This window comes from Camelus dromedarius, chromosome 5 (assembly GCF_036321535.1).
Source record: "Camelus dromedarius isolate mCamDro1 chromosome 5, mCamDro1.pat, whole genome shotgun sequence".
NCBI lineage: Eukaryota > Metazoa > Chordata > Mammalia > Artiodactyla > Camelidae > Camelus > Camelus dromedarius.
The window spans coordinates 32,840,489-32,860,760 of NC_087440.1; the positions used below are offsets into that span (position 1 = coordinate 32,840,489).

At 45.9% G+C, this 20,272-nt stretch overlaps 1 protein-coding gene across 1 annotated transcript in view; it reads right to left on the bottom strand.

Annotated features, from left to right (window-relative positions):
• Nucleotides 1–19,807, bottom strand: part of STXBP6 (syntaxin binding protein 6) — a 222,358-nt gene extending 202,551 nt beyond the window's left edge. Inside the window, exon 1 of the mRNA XM_031453518.2 lies at nucleotides 19,571–19,807. The gene's annotated coding sequence lies outside the window, so the exon portion shown is untranslated. The remainder of the gene's footprint in view (nucleotides 1–19,570) is intronic.
• Between the last annotated feature and the right edge of the window lie 465 nt (nucleotides 19,808–20,272).

Sequence of the window (20,272 nt, forward strand, 5' to 3'; positions counted from 1 at the left end):
ACAAGAAAAATGACAGTCCCTCTGTCCTCATAAAGGTTCCTTCTTCCTAAGGCTATGCTGGCTCTGGAGGAGGAGAAACAGTTTAGCAAATTCTTGGTGGTGCCTGCAGTGAGCCTATCGCTGTGCCAAGGGCACATCAAATTTAATACTGGAAATCCTCAAGGGGCAACAGTCCAATTAAGTATAAATATAAAAGATATGCAGGTGGCAAGGTTACCTTAAGTATGCTCAATAACCAGACAATATACTAAAACGTTTTAGCATCACATTCAAGCAGGGATGGATATAGAATCAGGAGAGTCGGTGTAGCCAGTTGCTGGATATGACCTTGGGCAAGTCACTTCTTGAAACATTTCCTTAATTATTCCCTAACCATCCCTCAAGGCAACTGCAAAAGAAATTAAGGCTAGAGGAAATCTTTTGCAAACCATCCAATACTATAGTATGTAAAGTATTTTAGGAGTAGTAAAATGTCCTATTGCCCAGAATATTTCAATGACTTCTTTTTGGGAGTCCCTTAAGCTAAAGTCAGAGGGCTCTTTCTAAAATGCAAACCCAATAGTTCATTCCCAGGTTTAATGACTCTTTACTGCCAAAGGATAAATTCTTAACCATTTAGCTTGGTAGATAAGGCTCTTCAAAAACTGACTCCTCTCCAGCCCCATCTGTCTCTACTTTTTTTTTTTTTTTTTTTTGAAGTATAGTCAGTTATAATGTGTCGATTTCTGGTGTATAGCATAATGTTTCAGTCATATATATATATATATATACATACATTTGTTTTCATATTCTTTTTCATTATAGGTTTCTGGCTTTACTTTTCAAAGACCACAGCAAGGACACAACTGCTTTCTGATCACATTCTCTTCCACATTTCTCTACCTTTGCATTCTTGGGGAAGTTTCTGGCTGTGATTTTCCTACCACACCCAGGACTCCACAGCCTGGCTCATATACCACCTTCCACATCATTATGAATCTCGAGCTTCTCCAGGGCAAGGAGAGCCAATGCTGCCTCCTTCTCCATTCCTCGCACCAAGCCAGTCTACAGCAAGCAGCTCAGTAAATGTTCCTGGAGCGACTGGCAAGGGAGATCCTCATTTGCATAACACATAAAGATGGTACCAAGGAAAGAATCTCAAGGGAAGGCTGTCAACGAAAAAAATGCTTAGAGGCCCTAATAAAAATACTGTAGGTACACATCTCTTATCCAAATCCCTTATGGCCAGAAATATCTGGGAATGCAAACATGCTGACATTTTGGAAATGTAATATGTACCTTTCACTCCCCGTGGGCTGTAGGTCAGGACCCCGTACTCAAACACAGTAATACTTCTGCAGCAAAGCTTACAAATTACCCCCCTGACTGAGCTAAATGAAGACTATAAACAGCCTCTTGTTCAGGAGAGCTATTACCAAATGGGTTACAAGAGCTTTCAGAGCAGTTGGGATTTCGGAATTAGAGAGCGAGGATGGGGAGTCCACCTCACCTGATTGGTGTCCATGGCTCCTTCATATCCATTTTCTCATTTGCTCAGAAATTCACTACGGCAGGACTGACCTGTGTTTAGGCAACAAATAAAAGTGGCCACGCACCCAAACAGCCACAGAGAGGCTACAAAATGTTCTGAGAAGAAGGGGTTCAGAGGTACACGCAAATAGTCTTCATCACTGGCAACTGGAGATGTTCTTAGAACATTAAGTGAAAAAAAAAAAAAACAGTAATAATTGCCAGACCCAGCACTGAAGGACCAGGTGGGAGAAAGCAGTGATACCCAGTGCAGGAAATGCATGAACGACTGTGTGAATAAAGACCATTAGGAACTCCCGCCACTGATTTCTAAATGGTTCTCCAACTGTGGGGGCAGAAATGTACACATACAAACAATGACACTCAGAAGCCAAAATCAAGCTGTCCCAGACCAACACAACGTGCTTCTGTATTGAAATAGAAACAGCAGTGCATGCCACCTGCTCTCCAGAGCTGCAGGGAAGAAGAGAATTATACTTTTTGCAAATATTATAAATATATACATACACACACACACATATATATATTTTAAACAACCAGAAAGACTCCCATTAATGCCTTGCATGAAAAATTTGCTTTAGAACCAAGTGCTTTCCTTTCTTAAAAAAAGTATTAAATAAGCAGAAAGAGGAAAGATTACATAATCCCATTTCCAATGAATCCTACCACCTGGACACCGTATTGTGGTGACCTATGAATCTAAATTTCTTATTTCAGGGAGGGAGGGAATGCTGCCTCAGAACATTTACAGTGGGCATCTCAATTCTGTCACACACCAGCGGCAGGCAGTAACAGCCAGAGCTACTATTTACCCCACTGAGCCTTCACAACACACAAGGCAGGGTGTTGAGCCCTTTCAAAGTCTCAACTGTTCCTTGCATTAATAAAATAACCTACCTTATAGGCTATCATCTCATTTTACACCTAAGAAACTGGATCTTTCAATAAAGATCCCAGAGCTTTTAAGAAGGAAAGCCAGATGACTGCAATGTCATCTCTTGCCAATTACTTGGTTTCTATTCTGAAAATAATGGCACAGTTCATTCTCCATAGCACACACTTCTATCCCCTACTATATATACGTCTTTTTCATTATGTATATAGCAGAAACAACTCCCCTGTTCACACCTAAAGCTTTTCTCATATATCCCAGCTAAACAATGTGTTCTCTATTCCTTCTTAGAAGTTCTCTTTGAATGTGCCCCATCCATCTATCCCCTTTTGGGTACCTATCACATACCAGGCACCATGCTGAAGATACAAGATGTGCAAGTCACAGTCCCATCCCTCAGATGTTCAGTCTACATGGCATAGAAGCAGCACAGACCAACTCTGCCCCAGGGTATAAGTTCTGTGGTCACAGAAGGTGTCAAACAGGTGGTGTCTGAAGAATGATTGCAAAGATATATGATGGACAGGAGGAGAAAGGCATTTTAAAGACTAAAGAATGAAAATGAATGATGCTACTGGGGTACTTCATATCATTCAGAATAGTATCAAATGACAATGGAGAGAGAAAGCCGGGAAAGAAGGATGGAGCCGGCCAATGGAGAAGCAAAGGTCAAACACGTCCCAGTCCACCAAGACCAGACTTCTGCACCTGTCTGAGCTCAGCACCCAAGACAGTGGCCTGCCCTATGGGGAAAAGGGAGGAGTCAGGGCAGCCAGGGGCAAGGGAAGCCACGGTGCTCATCGACCCTCCAGGAGAGCCTGGCCATCTCTTTCCAGCTCTCTTCTTAGCTCCTTTATTCTTACCCTAAGTTCTGTGGATTCTAAGTACTACTGTCTTGCTTTCATTTTTATTTTTTGAAGCCAGTATCTGCCAGTTAATCATGACTCTGAGACCTTGAGTCAAGGATAGGATGCTGTTCCATCAAAGGTTCTTCATCCTGAGGGTCAGCTCCAAGGTCAGCCCAGAAAAGAAAGAAATGCTCACGGAGCTGGGCAGGAGAGGAGAGAACTGATTTTAAATAGACAGATTTTAAAGAGAAATAGGTAGATCACAGATCACCAGTTACAGAGAGCATCAATAGCCTCCTAAGCGCCGGGTCACAGTGAGGACTGGCAGCGCTGGTGGGTTCTTAACTGCGCCTCCTGGGCCTTTAGAGCAATAATCCCCATGTGTTCTCCATTCCTCGTCTGATTTGTGGCCTCCCATCCCTCTTCAAAAGAAAAAAGGAAATTCTGTTGCTATATAAGGTGTTATTTTTAATTAAAGTGGATTTAAATTAACTGTTATGAGAATTTCCTGACACCCTATATGACAATTAAACACATCCTGACTTCCTACACAAACTCAGAGTGAAAACTGATGATTCCAAGGACTCGCCCTACATAATGACAAGGTTGACGGAGGAAGGACAGTGTGTTTCAACACAAATACAATCTCCTCCAAGTGGAAATTTGGCCAGAACTCATAAAATATGGGGACACTTCAAAATCATTTACTCATACATATAAATACTGTTGAATTCAGTAAATATTACTCACAGAGCTACAAGTTGTTATATTAATTTGGGAACAAGACAAAGTCATTGCTTGGTTCTCCCCTTGTACAGACCAATTTAAAGCTTTGGTTACCATAAAGCAAGGAACCAACTTCTAGGAGAGAATGACCTTAAACTGAAAGTTAGATTTGAAAGAAAAGAATCTTAGAAATATTTTAAAGTTCTAGAAAATCACAGTGAGTTGAGGAACAAAGGGCTGGAATTAAGAGTCCCAGGTTTACTACCGATTCACGCTAGAAATGCACAGCCTTGGGGTCCTCATCTGTAACATCCAGTATTGAGGAAGCCTCAGGTATTCATTGAAGTGAGCACCTTATTCCCAAAACAAGAGGCTTCTTAAGACAAAACCAAACCAAACCAATTAAAACAAAAAAACTTCGAGGAAAACTTCTGAGGATAAAAAGAACTTTAGACACTTGCACCTCTAAGATAACACAGGTGAGAGCACCTCTAAGATAACACAGGTGAGAGCTGCCGGAGACAACAGCCGGACCATGACCTACATCCTCGTTACACATCCAGGAACTAGTCATCCAGTTACACCCACTTGAAAAATAAAGACGTGGCGGAACTTTTTACTCCTCCTATCACAGTGTGTATCTTGTGTTTACTCAGTGCCCTAGAAAATTTCAAATACAAAGCACCATTTATAAGTTCCTTTCTTTTGGCAGGAGGTGACTAGTACGTTCAGGTGTCCCCTGGCCAGGTCCAAATCTGAGGTGTTCAAGCCACACATGCGCATGGGATCGTGTAATCTGCTAGGAAAGCACGGAAAGAGGCCCAGTCAGGTTCTCACAGGCACTGGGGCCGAGCGCGCCTTAGCGACACCTGGCTCTTCACACCTGCTCTAGAATGCTCTGTAGGAATTAAATGTGGTAGGAAAATGAGTGCCTTACGGGGGGGGGGGTTGTTCATTAAAACGTCCTCACAGTTTTTCTCAGAGCCCTCATTTTATCTGGGGAAAACTGTGAGTATGAATGAAATAAAATTCTAATCTGTTTTAGGGAATGGTTTGGTTATCTGGTTACCCACAGCCCAGGGCTGTGCCCTGAAAACCAAGGCTGCACAGGATGTAAGGTGCTAAGAATAAAGAAACCACCAACCGAAGAAGCCATTCTGCTCTATAGTCTCAAGAGGAGCCCGGAGGCTTCTCTGCTACAGCTCCGAGCAAGAAAAATCAGCAGCAGCTTCCACGTTGCACGCACGCAGCTTCTAGACAGCACTCCCAGCTCAGTGGGCGGGGCTGGCTCACTGGGGTCCGAGGGTCAGGAAGGGTGAGAACAAGCCTCTGGGATGGCCAAGTGTATTTCTGTGTCTCTCCCAGACCCTTCACATCTCAGGGCTGGCTGGATGCCCCAGTGCTTATCTGAAAGCACCATGCCCAGAGCACTCTTTTCAGGGAGTAATCTCTGAAGGTCTTGACTAAACACCAAAGCCACCAATCCACTCTGTGTCGGAGAAAACTAGTGGGTGATTTTCTCTCAAGATCAGGATCGTATAAAAATATATACCACATCTTCTTTATCCAGTCATCTGTTGGTGGACACTTAGGTTGTTTCCACCTCTTGGCTTTTTTAAATAGTGCTGCTATGAATACTAGGGTGCTTGTATCTTTTTGAAATTGTCTCCTCCAGATATATGCCCAGGAGTGGGATTGCTACTCGGGCATAAAAAAGAATAAAGTAATGCCATTTTAGCAACATGGATGGACCTCCAGATCATCATACTAAGTCAGAAAGAGAAAGAAAAATACCCTATGATATTACTTATATGTGGAATCTTAAAAAAAAAAGTGGGGGGGGGCACAAATGAACTTATTTACAAGACAGACAGGCTCACAGACATAGAAAATAAACTTATGATTACCAGGGGGAAAGGAGGTGGGAAGGGATAAATTGGGAGTTTGGGATTTGCAGATACACACTACTATATATAAAACAGATAAACAACAAGGTCCTACTGTATAGTACAGGGAACTATATTCAATATCTTTTAATACCCTATCATGAAAAAGAATACAAAAAGGAATATATGTATAAACGAATCACTATGCCATACACCAGAAATTACATTACAAATTGACTATACTTCAATTAAAAAAAAAAACAGGAATGAATAAATAATAAAGAACTCAGCCATATTCTGCCTCCTCCAATCAGATTTTCTAAAAGTGCTCACAGAATCAAGTCTCCAATGGTGACAATCAATATCCATGAACACGTCTTTCCTGGGTGGCTGTTTGCCCACAACAAGGAAGAAAGAGCAGAGCAAAGCCTGCAGGTCAGACTGTCAGTCCTGGCAGGATGTGGGGCGGGACACGGAAAGGCCCTCCACCGCTGCCCAGAGCAGCAGGGCCTCAGAAATCATGTTTGGAAAAAAACAAGCCCCCTGAAGTCTGACTCTGGGTTCTCCTCCCCCCAGATCCCTACCAGGCAAGGACCCACCCAGATTCCAGGGTCTGCAACAGGACAGGGTGGAAACCAGACCTCTGCCATCAGCACGTGGTTCTCTGGAGGCAACAATTTTGTGATTCCTTCAACACTTATCAGAGGCGAGGCTGGGTGGGGAAAGGGAATGGCACTCGTGGCCCTGGGGTAAGCAGAGCTGAGCCTGCCTCCTCAGTCACGCTCGCTCTCTTCCCACATCTCTGACTTTTCATCTACAAAGTGTGAACACTCACAACAGTAAGCACTTCAGAGGTGACTGTAAAAATGAAAAGAATTCGTGAAAGTCAGGCTAATCTTTCAGCCCCTTCTAGGCAAGCCTTAGATAGAACGTTTTGTTTTTTCAGTCACCCACAAAGCCTCCTCCTTATTCACAGCACTGGGTTCTGAGATGTCTTTTGCTATTTCCCCAAATCAAATACATGCTCGAAGGGCATCTGGAAAGCCACTAAAAATATCCATAGCGATATACTCAAAGCAATTCCAAAAATGTTTTCGGCAATACTTTTGTAGTCGGTCTACAATCTTCCAGAGTGACTGCCCATAAAAGGCAAACATTTAGATGTGAAGTACTTTTAAGCTTTCAGGTTATCTTACCACCTTACAGTCGCCCTGAGCCACAGACTCTGGGGCTTCCCAACTTTTCAGCAAGTTCCCAACTAAAGGTTTTATGCCTCTGCATATGCTTGGCCCACCTCATCCTGCTGTGCCTCCTGCAGGGAGGGATCTCCAAAAAAAATGTCTGAGAATATAAACTGATCTCACTGACAGGTGACTCCCATCATTACAGATTTCAAGGATTTTTTCATAGATGATTTCACTTTGTTTTCAAAAGTAAAACAAACAACACAATTGAAAATTAGGCAAGAGACGCAAACAGGCACTTGACAAAAGAGGATATTCAAGTGCAAAGACACGGAGCTTCAAATGGTGATAAGGGAAATACAAATTACAACCGAAATGAGAGACCTCCATATGAACATCAGAACAGCTAAAACTGAAATGACTTACCAAACTAAGTATTGGCAAGGATGTGAAGTAACAGAACTCTCACTCACGCCAGACGGGAACACATGTTAGAATGGCCATACTGGAAAACTGCTAAGCTGCCGTTACTAAAGGTGAACATATTCACATCAAAGGACCCAGGAATTACACACACACACACACACCCCAGAAATGCATACCTATGTGTACAAAAACATATTGTTCACAGCAGCACTATTCATAATAGCCAAAAACTGGAAACAATCCCAAGGTCCATAATCGGTTATTGTGATATGTTTATACAATGGAATATAATCCAGCTACTGCTGCATGCACAAGGGGGATGAATCTCATAACGTTGAAGGAAAGAAGTCAGACATAAAAGAATACAAAAGTATGAGTGTATTTATATAAATCTCAATAGCAGGCAAAGGTGCTCTATAGTCTTAGAAGTCAGGATGGTGCTCCCGAGGAGGAAGTAACGGGAAAGTACAGGCAGAAGGGGGGATTCCGGGCTGCTCGCGGCTCTCCCTCTCTTGACCTGTGTTAAGACTTAACGGATGTGTTCAGGGAACGGAAATTCACTATACTGTATCCATGTAATATGTGCTTGTTTCTAGATGTTACATTTTAAAAAAATAATTTTTAAAATAAAAGTATAACCACCAAGATGTCTCCTCCTGTGCAAAGCCAAAGAGGACAAACTGATTTAATGATCTACTGGCATAAACTTATTTAAGCAGTCACGGCCAGTATAAAGAGCAGTAGACACCAGGTCACGCTCCCCTCTCGTGCCTGCACTTGTGAGCCTGTGGTTCCGAGGGAGTCTGACTCCCCAGGTCTCAATATTCATGGATAAAAACAGCTGGGTAATTATGAGACTTAGATGAGGTACAATGAAGGGGAGGCTACAGCTCAGTGGGAGAGTGTGTGCTTAGCATGCACGAGGTCCTGGGTTCAATCCCCAGTACCTCCATTTAAAATACATAAATAAATAAACCGAGTTACCTCCCCACCCCCTCCCCCCTAAAAAAGATAGAACCAGAGATACGATGAGAGCACTTCGTATTTGTATGGACAGTTGGTGTTCCGACGTTGGTTCCTAGGACAGGAGCACGTAATCACAGCAGATGCAGCTGGAAAGCAGGGAGAACTGGAGGAGACACAGGGAGGCTCTGAGGAGCTCCGGGGAGTTACTTTCAGGGGCCGAAGCATAGGTTCTTCGTGAAATTTCATTGAAGCTCCAACTGGAGTTATTGTAGTCTGCGTTCTCACAGCTGCATCACGGGAGCCACTCCGTAATAAGCTTTCCACCAGAAAGAGAGGGCTTTTCAGCTTACATTTGGAAATGACACCCACGCTTCATTTTGGAAGCATCAAATTTCCTTGACTCCCAGTTATGTCCTCATTCTCTCTGAAGCTTCTGTCTTCAGGGGACTTCCAGGTTCTTGGTGAGTCTCTCTCTAAATGTCTTAGGTCCCCTCTGGGTCCCAGGTTAGGAAGTAGGCCTGATGAGGCAAGGTAGTGCTTGGGAAAGCAGTCTTGGCCTCACCCTAACTCAGGGTTTCTTTAGGGCCTGGGGCCAAGCACCGGCAGCCTCAGAATCCTGGAAGCTGTGAGATGGGCAGAATCCCAGGCCCCACCCCAAATCCAGTGAATCAGAATCTGTGCCTTCACAGGATGCCCAGGTGATGTATGTGCACCTCAAGATTTAAGAGGCACTAGACCCAGCTCACACTGCCTGTCACTTGATAAACTGAGACTCAGGGCTAGAGGGCATAGCCTTGCCCAGGGGATAGAGTCCATTCCTGTGTGAATGGCCTCCCCCCAGGCTGGGCCTATCCCCATGAGCCATGTGCTGTGCCTGTTACTCTATTTCCAAATTTGGGGTCACAGTTTCCTGGAACTTGGGAGCAGGCAGAAAAGGGCATGGGGCAGGGGACAAAGGAGGTAGGGAGAAAGGACGATGGAGAGATATGTCTTGCCCTCATTTCTCTGCAGCTTTCAGGAAAGCCAGAGGGTGGAAGAGAAGGGCAACACTGGAGCTCTGAGCAGGGAGGGGAGTCTACTGAAGCTCGTCTTGTCCATCAGAGCAGGGACCCAGGTCCCTCCCAGCTCTGCGAGATGGCAGCTGCCGGACCTGACACAAGCCACGTGACCTCTCTCTGCCTCAGTTTTTCCAACTGTAAAATAGGGATAAATAACAGTACAGAGCTCTGAGAGTGGCTGGGAGGATGAAAGGAACCAGTATCCATAAAGCACTTAGAACAATGTACTATGGGAGCACATAATCACCTCTAGGGAGATGTTATCCAAAGAATACACTGAAGTGAAAACGGAACAGACCAGACGGGAAGGGGAATCCCAGAAGAAAGCGGCTGTCCAGCGCAACGTATTTTTATTGATTCTCCCCATACACCAGACATGCGAGGCCTTGGAGATAGAAAAATGAAGAGCCCGCCTTTGGAGGGGTTCACGGTTGAGTGGGGTTTGACAGCAAGGCTGGTCATCAACAAGTTCAGCTTTCCCTGTTCCACTTTTAAAAATCAACCTCCAGACAGACCTGGGTGTGTGTGGCTGGCAATGTCAGTGAAGGATCTGATTCAAAAGGAAAAGTCTCATTTTCTGTGGGTGAAATTGGGAGAAATGTCTACTTTATGAGCACTGAGCTCTTTATATAAGCACCAAATTTCTACCTCCAATGGAGTTTTTTTCCCCCCAACTATTGTTACAGTTGCATAAGGATTTCATTTTAAAAGGACTTACTTCAGGAACACCCAGCTTTACACACCTAGCTCCTTCTCAGCAGCAGGTCAGCTTCCTTACTGCTGCTTAATGACGGGGTAGCTTCAGTTCTTCAAGAATAATATTCACTTCTTAACCACTAGATAGTGCTGCCTGTCACTTGAGACTATGAGGCCACATTATTCCCGCACAGTCGAGAAACAAAAGACCAGCTTGGTGCTCTACAACCTCTCTGACCAACAGTGCTCGTGAAAGGTGACGCCAGGAGAACACACATATTCACTTGCCTCAGAAATCAGATCGTTCCCGCTTCCACCTTCGGGAAGGGCAGTGCCGTGCCGGCGAGGCCCGGGTTACCAGGCTTCAACCCGGCATCTTGCCTCTGATTACTTGATGTTGGTGCAGCATCAGTTTGGACGCTCAGCCCTGGCCCTGTGACACAGTGAACAAGCCCCTCTTCTTCGGAGCCACCAGGCAAGAAAGACCCACCCCTGCCAGTGCACCCCACAGTCAAACAAGGTGACACAGGGCCTCACAGGTGAAATGAGCACCCTGAGGAAAGCGATGAAGTTTAGGCTGTGAAGACGGGAAACTGGTTTGATTTACAGCACTTGTGGTTTTGTTAAAAATCTGACAAACTATTTGCGAGTCATTCCCCCACCCCCCAGAGGAAAGTGCAAAGGCTCCATCAACTTAACCGAAACATAAACACAATCTCTTATTTCTCCCCCTTCGGATGATGACAAAGGAGAAAGAACAAAAGTTAACAGGCCACCACACACTTCGTGTAACCCTGAGAGGATGCCATCACCTATGCCAGCACTGCAGAGTGGCGGTCCATGCTTACGGCAGCCCACCATCCTAAAGCGCAAATGCTCTCACAGGTGCTATTTATTTGAGCTTCAAACCCAGCCCAGGAGGCAGGCCAGCCGGCAGGGACTGGTCCCAGAGAGCAAGAGAGGAAACTGAGGCTTGGTGAGGGCAGCGACCCAGGCTCTAGGCGGGAGAATTACAGCCAGTGCCAGGATTTAGTTCCCAGTTCCTCCTCTTTGGCTGTTCCCCATTCACCTAATTCAACTGAATCTTTCCAGAGTTTAAGAGACTCACAGAAAATAAACTTATGAAACACCTAGATTTTCTAAAGCCAACACAGAGCAAACATTCTCAACTTGGTCCCCAGAAACGTTCACTCATGCTATGACTGAAGCTCTATGGAGTGCATCTTGGATCCCTTTATTTCCTGCCATCTTTGTGAGAGATAAACATCAGTGAAGGGGAAAGACGGCCAGGCAAGGATGGGCTGAGACCACCACACCAAGGAAGCTTAGCACCAACTGAGCAGCCCCGGGGCGCCCTTCTGGTCAAAAAGAAACCTATTTCATGAAAGCAGAGTCAAGACCCAACACCTGGACTGAAAGTGATCCGGACTCAGCTGAGGCCCGCACAGTGACCTGACCAAAACCATGGTCATCTGAAAACCAGGAAGCCAATTAACGCTGTTCTGAGGACTAGAATTCATACCCCTTTCCCTACAACCTCTCCCTCTACCTCAACCCCACCTACACAAATCAGAAACTTCCTTGAAGCCCTTGGCTTTCTTCTATATATTCTTTCCTTAGTCCTAACCATGGAATTCTCAGCACTGTGGGAAGAAGGCGAAACATTTAGCACTCCAGGTGCATCGTGTTGAGCACTTTTCTACAAACTAGGTCTCACTCTGACCTCACAGATAAGAAAACCATGGCTTGGTTGCTAGTTACCTTGCCCCAAGTCCTCCTTGAATGGTGGAGCCACATTTCACAGTCAGCTCTGCTCACCCCACTGCCATCTTCACACTGGATCAGCTTCCACAGAGTGGTCCTCAGTCTGGCAGCAGCCGCATCAGTGCGAGCTTGTTCTAAGAGCAGAATCCCTGCCCCAACCCAGTTCTACTCAATCAGAATCAGCCCCTTAACAAGATCCCCAGGTGCTTCTCATCCATGGGTTTGAGAAGCACAGCCACCACTCTTAAAGAGGTAGAAACAGTCTACAGAGGGGAACAACCACTCCAGCTTCAGTGGTCTTAAACCTCATTTAGCATCATGATTTAGAGGCAAATACATTGGTGATTGTGTAGTGTAAAGTATCACATGAACCGTGTTTAATACAGTCAGAGATTTTTTTTTTAAGGGCAGTATTGACACGGTTCTAACCGCTTAGAAGATGACACTAAAATGTCTACCACAGTCAAACTGGTGCAGCCACTATGGAAAACAGTATAGAAGCTCCTTAAAACACTAAAAATTGAGTTGCCATATGATTCAGCATATATCTGGAGGAAACTAATTCAAAAGGATACAAGCACCCCAATGTTCACGGCAGCACTATTTACAACAGCCAAAACATGGAAGCAACCTAAATCTCCATAGATAGATAACTGGAAATGAAGATGTGGTATATATATACACATATATATATATATGTGTATATATATATATGCACAATTGAATATTACTCAGCCATAAAAAAGAATGAAATAGTGCCATTTGCAGCAACTTGGATGAAACTAGAGATTATCATACTAAGTGAAGTCAGTCAGAGAGAGAAAGACAAATATCATACATCACTTATGTGTGGAATCTAAAAAATGATACAAATGAGCTTATTTACAGAACAGAAATAGACTCACAGAAAACTTATGGTTACCAAAGTGGAAAGGCGGTAGGGGAAGAATAAATTAGGAGTTTGAGATTTGCAGATACAAACCACTATATATAAAATAAACAACAAAGTCATACAGTATAGCACAATATCCTGTAATAAGCCACAATAGAAAAGAATATGAAAAAGAATATATATATGTATGACTGAATCACTATGGTGTACACCAGAAACTAACACAATATTGCAAATCAACTATACTCCTATTAAGAAAAAATTAAAACGAACAAACAAAAAGGCTACTACAATTAAATCTTAACAGGGAGGAGCTAAGAACAAGCTGTCCGGATGGTCAGCACTGCCCATTGCCCTCTGGTGGACCACAACAAGGAAGCCTAAATACGGAATTAGTCTCCAGAGGGAAATCTAGAAACACACTTCATTGTGAAGATCACAAGGTATTTGCCATGAAAACCATCTCACTGATTCAGGAGCAACTTAGAACATAACCCTTTTAATTCAGAGGAAGGACTTTGAGATGAAAGAGTAACAGTAAAATCCTAGAAGACCCAAAGACAAACAAGGAGAAAGGAATTATCTAGAACTGTGTTTTCTGCCCAAGAGCAGAAAGTTTGGCCTGAAACTCTAGCCTCTTCCTGCATCACTCTCATCACTTTCTTACTCTCCTTTCGTCTCACCCAACTGGCCTTCTTGCAGCTTCCTTCTAATTAAGAAATTCACACACTATAAAATTCACCCTTTTCAAGTGTACAATTCAGTAGTTTTAATGTGGTCACAAAGTTGTACAATGATCCCAGAATATTTTTATCACCCCAGAAAGAAACTCCACACCCCTCAACAGTCACTCCCACCCCTCCCTCTCCCTGGTCCCTGGCCATTACTGATGTACCTTCTGTCACTGTGGACTTGCCCATTCCGGACATTTCATAGTGGAATCATGCAATATGTGGCCTTTTGTGTCTGGCTTTTTTTCATAGAGCATATTTTCAAGGCTCATCTGTGTTGCAGCATAAATCAAATGTCATTACTTTTTAAGGCTGAATGGTACTCCATTGTATGAGTACACATTTTGTTTATCCATTCATCGGCTAGTGAACATTTGGGTTGTGTCCACTTTTGGGCTATTATGAATAATGCTGTTATGAACATTTGTGTACAAGGGCCTGTGTGGACAGGTTTTCTGTTCTCTTGGGAATATACTGAGGAGTGTAATTGTTCATGAGGTACTTCAGTGTTTACCATTTTGAGGAACTGCCTGTTTTCCAAAGTGGCTGCACTATTTTACATTCCCATCAACAAGCTAATGTAGGAGGGTTCTGATCTCTCCACATCCTCACCAGTACTTGTTATCTATGTCCTTTTAATCACAGCCATCCTGATGCGTGTGAAGTGGTATCTTGTTGAGGTTTTGATTTGCATTTCCCCAGTGACTAATAATGTTGAGCATCTTTTCATCTGCTTATTGGCCATTTGTGTATCTTATCTGGAAAAAAAAATGTACATTTAAATCCTTTGCCCCTTTCTAAATTGGATTGTTTGCCTTTTTGTTGTTGAGTTGGAAAAGTTCTTTCTTTTTGCTTCTTTGTGAAACCCAAGTCAAGACCCCCTCTTCCTGGAAAGTTCTTCCTCCAAATATCCAATATTCTCCAGCGGGACTTACATCTGAATTAATCCCTCTGTGCCTGAAGCCACTATCCTCAAAAAGCTTAGGAACATTTCCCTCTCCCTTTCTGTCCCATGTACCCCCTCCTTGCTTTCAACCTAAGCCTGTGCCTCCCCTCCTCTCTATCCACAGTGAGCTCTCCTGGGGTCACTAGAACGCCTCTGTTACTTTGGTGAATTTACAGAATCAAGAAGGAACTTAATGACAGGTTTTCTCACCAGCACCACAGATTCACTTGGTCTCGCTCCATGCTAGGCACGGCCCTTTTCTTCCGTGCTCTGCCAAGCATTTACACGTAGGCTCAAGGACTTCGCACTCATGCTCCCTAATGCCACCAACCTAAAACACCCCTTCTCCTCTCCACAAAAGTGCCACCCATCGTTTCCAACCTCTTCAGAGTCTAGCCCCTCCATGGAGACTTCCTCGGCCACCACAGCTTAAAATGGTTTCTCTCTACTCTGAAGTTATCAGAAATCACCTACAGAGTTCACCACCAATTCACCAATTAACATCCATATTTTATGAATGCCCCTCTGTTTTAGGGATATACCAAGGGGAACCAACCCACCCGTAGACGGTGTTAAACAACACATTAGTGCTGCTGGAATGTGATGCTGCGGAAATGGGCTCTTGGAAGATACACACATAACCTCAAAAATGTCCTGGGAAACGTTTAGTTGAATAAATATAACCAAGTTTTCTGTGGTTGATACTGCTGACTGCAGTACTCCTCGGAGTCTTTTATATGATGCATGTGTTGAGAATCTCTAAGGGAGGGAAAAACATTAGGCATGCTCCCCAAGTGATTTGCCCGTTACAAGAGCACACCTGTTAACATCCACCCAACAGCGTTCTTCCGAATATTCTGGGAACTGCTGAGCTAATTCTGTTGCTGCTCAATTCTATCAGCTGGACAGCAGAAACCGTATTTTCTACCAGGGTAAGGAACCAAACTTGCTTTGTTTTAGGATGCCATTAATTGGAAGTCACTGTTAAGATGCCATAGGTTACAGAAAGAGAAAGAAGAAACTATACATTAAATGAGTTCAGAATCTTTAAGACCTACCTGGATTTCTGAAATTAGAAAACGACGAAGCATGAAAAGAAAAAAAAATGTATCTTAGAATTGAGTTAGGGCCACGTAAACTGAGTGTTCGTTTAAAAGCACCCTCTAGGAAGGAACCAGGACTCTCTCTGACTCAGTAACAACAGGCCCTGGTGATCAAAGAGAAATAAAGTATCAAAATGACCGTCTCACAACAGACTTTCCCTAGGGAGCAAAGAGAATCAAGCAGTCACGCGCTGAGAAAAGTGAACCCCAGGCAAGGAAAGAAGCTTCGTCCACTTGGGAAAAAAATCCCACCAGCGAAAAGTAGGGGTAACACCCAAAACATAAAGTTACGGAAAATAATTTTGAAACAGAAATGTTCCCTACTCAAGTTAAGTGGGAGAAAGCATTTAAATTAGCTAGTGAATCTCAGGAATTGCAAGCGCAAGGTTGTTTCTCCACCGAATGCTGATTATGGTCAGGAAGGCCAGCATAGACCTTGCGGTTTTATCTCCTGAAACACTAAGTGGTACACTTGAGCTTTTGAATAGGTCTCTGATCTACTGATAGGCTTCTCTAGTGCTAATCATTTTAAAACTGAAACAAAGCACAAATGGAAAGCTGAGATAAAGCCTGACGGTCCGCTGGGACCCCATCTGGCACGACAACACAAGAACTAGTTAAAGTGCTGACCTCCTCGGATACACAGTCCACTTGGGTGCGACACAAACCTTATTCTTGCCCTTCGATGTCATCTCAGGAACCCTCAGATTCCAGCGGGTTCCCGAAAGGCTCTCTGATACAAAGCAGCTAAAATTCAAGGCCACAACCTAGGCCTTCTTAAGTCATGGCAAGCTGTCAGCCCAGGACTGTGGCTTAGGGGGCAAGGAGAAAGGTTTAAGATGGGGTTGCGCCCAAACAGTGCTTGATTATAAGCTCGATTATACAGAATAGCGAAGCTACTGCACAGCTGCCCCTGAAATTAGGGGGAGAGTAGGAGAGGGTCTCTCTCAGTCACTGCCAACACCACCACCCTCCAGAAGGATGGAAGGCCTTAAGCAGGTCTGATCACCACAGGACATCTGTCACCTCCCTCCAAGACCTGGGTAAGCTGTCCCTTCAGAGAAGATACCACATTGCAAATTCTTTTTAAATGTGCTCATAAGTGATTTACCTGTTCTCCAGTCTTAAGGTTCAAGCTGCCAGAACTTTCTGCAACCTCCTCTCCACAAATGTCTGTGACCCCCAGAGAAAGTAAATAGGGTAGCTGTTGGATTTATCAATCAGAGTCACCAAGTTCAGGCTAACCCAGAGTGACCTGGACGCCATGGCTAAGTATTTTACAGTATGAAGAGAAGGGGGAACTTTCTTTTTTGTAAAATTCATTCATCTGAAGAGGAATCAGAATTCTTTAAGCTGGATGATGGGAAATGGCACAAGTATCAGAAATACAAAATGCTTTCGGCAAGTTCCTAAAATGCCCTAGAAAAAACCTGTCTCTATAACAAGAAATATTAAAATAACGGCATTTCAGAACAAACCTCATCTCTCTCTCTCTCACCCCCGAAGTCAGTGACTCTATAGGCATGGTCCCTAGCTTGGCAGCACTGGCATCAGCTGGAACTAGTTAAAGATGCAAATTCTTGGACACCCCCCGCCCCCGCATCCTAGACCCAGAGAATCAAAGGCTCAGGCAGTGCAGCCAGCTATCTGTGGTTTAACAAGCCCTCCATGTGACTCTGATGCGCCCGTTCAAGAACCACTGCCCTAGGATTAGGAAAGATGCAGCACCTGGGGGGCGAGGGGCTCAGGAGCCTGATTAAACCCTTATTAACTGAGTGAGAGGCATCCTCACCTGTTCTTGCCTCTGATCAGCACTGGCCCTTAATCACACAGACTGATTCCACTGATGAGGGATTGAGTCCTTAGTCCAAGGTCACTATTACAGATCAAGCCAGAGCTCTGGCTCAGGGTCTGCTAACTCCTTCATCAACCTTGGATCTCAGACTGGGCCTTACTAACATTTCAATTCTGGGGCCCAGGACTCTGCACATTGATAAGGCACCCCGCCCCACCCCCATCTCCTAATCTACACCACACTGCTTCCTTCAGATAAATAAGAGGACTAGAGCTTCAACTCTTAAAATCAAAAGAGAGATGGATTTAAGGGAAGAGAAAAAAAGAAGACAAAGAGCTCCTTTCAAAGACTGCGAAACCAAACCTTTTGGTGAGGAGTGGGTAGAAGGGAGAAGACTTAGGTATCTTGTTGTAATCAAAAGAATTAGTTAATTCAAAAAAACTGAGTAAAGAGCACAGCCACAGTAAGACATGAAAGGTGCTTTTAAAGTTTTCTTAGCCCTTTTCATGGCCATTATCTCCCCCGAGTCTCACAACAACCCTGCAATGCAAGGGGATAAGGTCACTATTATCCCCAACTGACAGGAGAGAAAACTGAAGTTCATAGTGTCTAACAATTTGTCCATCAGCATAGTAATCTGGCTGTAAACCTGAAACTTGACCTCAGGTCTATCTCAGTCTAAAACCGGACACTCAGTGATTTCCGCACCTGGAAATCTGCCCCAAAGCTGATTAACCCCCAGGAAAAAGCAAAGAGAAAAGCGCGCAGCAGAAATGACGAGCCCCTAAAACATGGCACTTGAGCAGTGTGTGGGTTCCCCTTTAAGAACTTAACACATAAACCCAACAGCCAAGGTGTTCAGCCAAAAGAGGGGGGAAAAAGAGGCATATTTCTAGCCTGCATAATCATTTCTGGACCAATTCCCACTAGCAGCCTCAGAGGCGAACAGCGGCTCATTGCCAGGCTGAAGCTCCTCCACCCCCCAGGTTATGACAGCAGCTCTGACTCGTGTGCAGGCAAAACCCCAAAACTCAAAACAAGAAGTGAAAAACGTGGAGCGGGAAGAAAGCGTCAGCATCCTCCACACTCTCCTAATCCATCCAATGCCAGTTCCAGGGTCCTGGGGTCGCCTGGAACACAATCTTAGGAGATAGTAGGATGAAGTGGAAATTCTTATGGACCCACTGCCCCTATTTCTTCCCACCCAGTCCCTGAGGAAGAATAATAGACAGAGGAGAGGGTCTGTTATGAAGTCCTGGGGCTGGAGCCCAAGCCAGATACAACCCTGGCATCCTCTCCTAAGGAGCAGTAGGCCAGCCCAAACTCTCCACCTGATTCTTCCTCCAGGTTACGTCCTTTGCGAAGATGAAGGGGTTGGGGTTGGTGGGCTGTTGTAAACCTGAGAAAAGGCTGGAGGAAAACTCGGGCCCTCCACCTACTCCCACGTTCCCTGCCATGTGTGCGCATCATAAACACTAACTTGGAACCCCGCGCCCTTGGCCACATCAGAGGTTGGAGAGGAGGCGTCGCCCAGCTAAACGTCCGGGAGTCGGGGAGCCATGCCCGCTCGGACAGCCTACCTCAGTTTTGGCAGGAATGCTTTTCCTAGAAGACGCCAGCGAAGCGAAGATCTGGGTGATCCGTGAATTTCAGCCGGGGGTGGAGGAACTCAGCCCAGGGGCGCAGCGACCCACTCAGTTCCTCCACACCGGGGTCCTCGGGAAGGCACCCTGGGGACCCACCCAACCGCAGGGACAGTCAAGAAAGAAGGGCTCCATCCTCAACTTTCTCAGAGGAAACTGCTCCACTGTGCGGCTTGCCCAGCCCTGCCCGCACACCGGGTCCCAGGTTTGGGGAGAACCAGGGACCCGAGTCCCTCTAGGCGCACACAAAGCAGCTGCGCGCGGGCGCACAGCCCCCTCTCCCGGCGCCCGCCAAGTTGAAAGCATCTCTCTGGGTGCCTGCCTACTCCCCCGGCCCCGTAGCGGGGTCCCTGACCTAGCTGCCCGCATCAGACCCAGCGCCGGGCGCCCCAGTTGCCGCGGCCGCTGAAGCCGCACCACCACCCCCCCAAACCCTGGCCTGGCTTTTGCCTCACCCGCCTGGCTCCTCACGCCCCGGCCGTACCGTGTAGCCCAGTTGGTGCCCCGGCAGTGCCAGTGCGCGGCACGCGTCCCAGCCGGCGAGGCTCCTCCTCGGGAGCTGCCCCGCGCGGGGCTCCGGGCTCCGGACAAGGCTCGGCCGGCCCGTGTGCTGGCTGGCCGCCGCCCGCGGCTCCCGCGCCGGCTCCCGCTGCGACGCGCGAGGAGGGAGGGGTTGAGGGGAAACTCCCGGCAACTCCAACTCCGGGCGCTGGAGCTCCAGCTGCAGCCGCGCGCCCGCCCGCCGCCGAGTGCGAGCGCCTGAGAAGCGAAGCTGCCTCCGCGGCCGCCTCTGAGCATGCCCAGTGCCGCCGTGGGCGAGCCCGAGCGCCCCGGCCCGGGGCAATCACTGAGCTGGGGGCCGGGACCCGCCCCAGGCTCCCGAGCGCCCGCGGTAGGGAAGGGGTGGGGGGGAGGGCTGATGCCGGGGAGAGGACCCTGGAGCAAAGGGCAGGGGAGAAACAGTGTGCGGAGGGCTTTGCAAGTTTCACGGGTTGGGGGAAGTTTGTGTTAGAAAGATGAGCTGCTTCTGCGAGCCTCTCTGCAAGACTGTATTGGAAAGGAGAAGGAGGAAACATTTATTCTCCCGGAGAGACAAGTGGACCCAGCACAAGGGTTTTATCCCATGTACTCGTTTCTTCATTGCCTAGGGTCGCAAACTAACAGAGCTAATAGGGTCTGGCCGGCA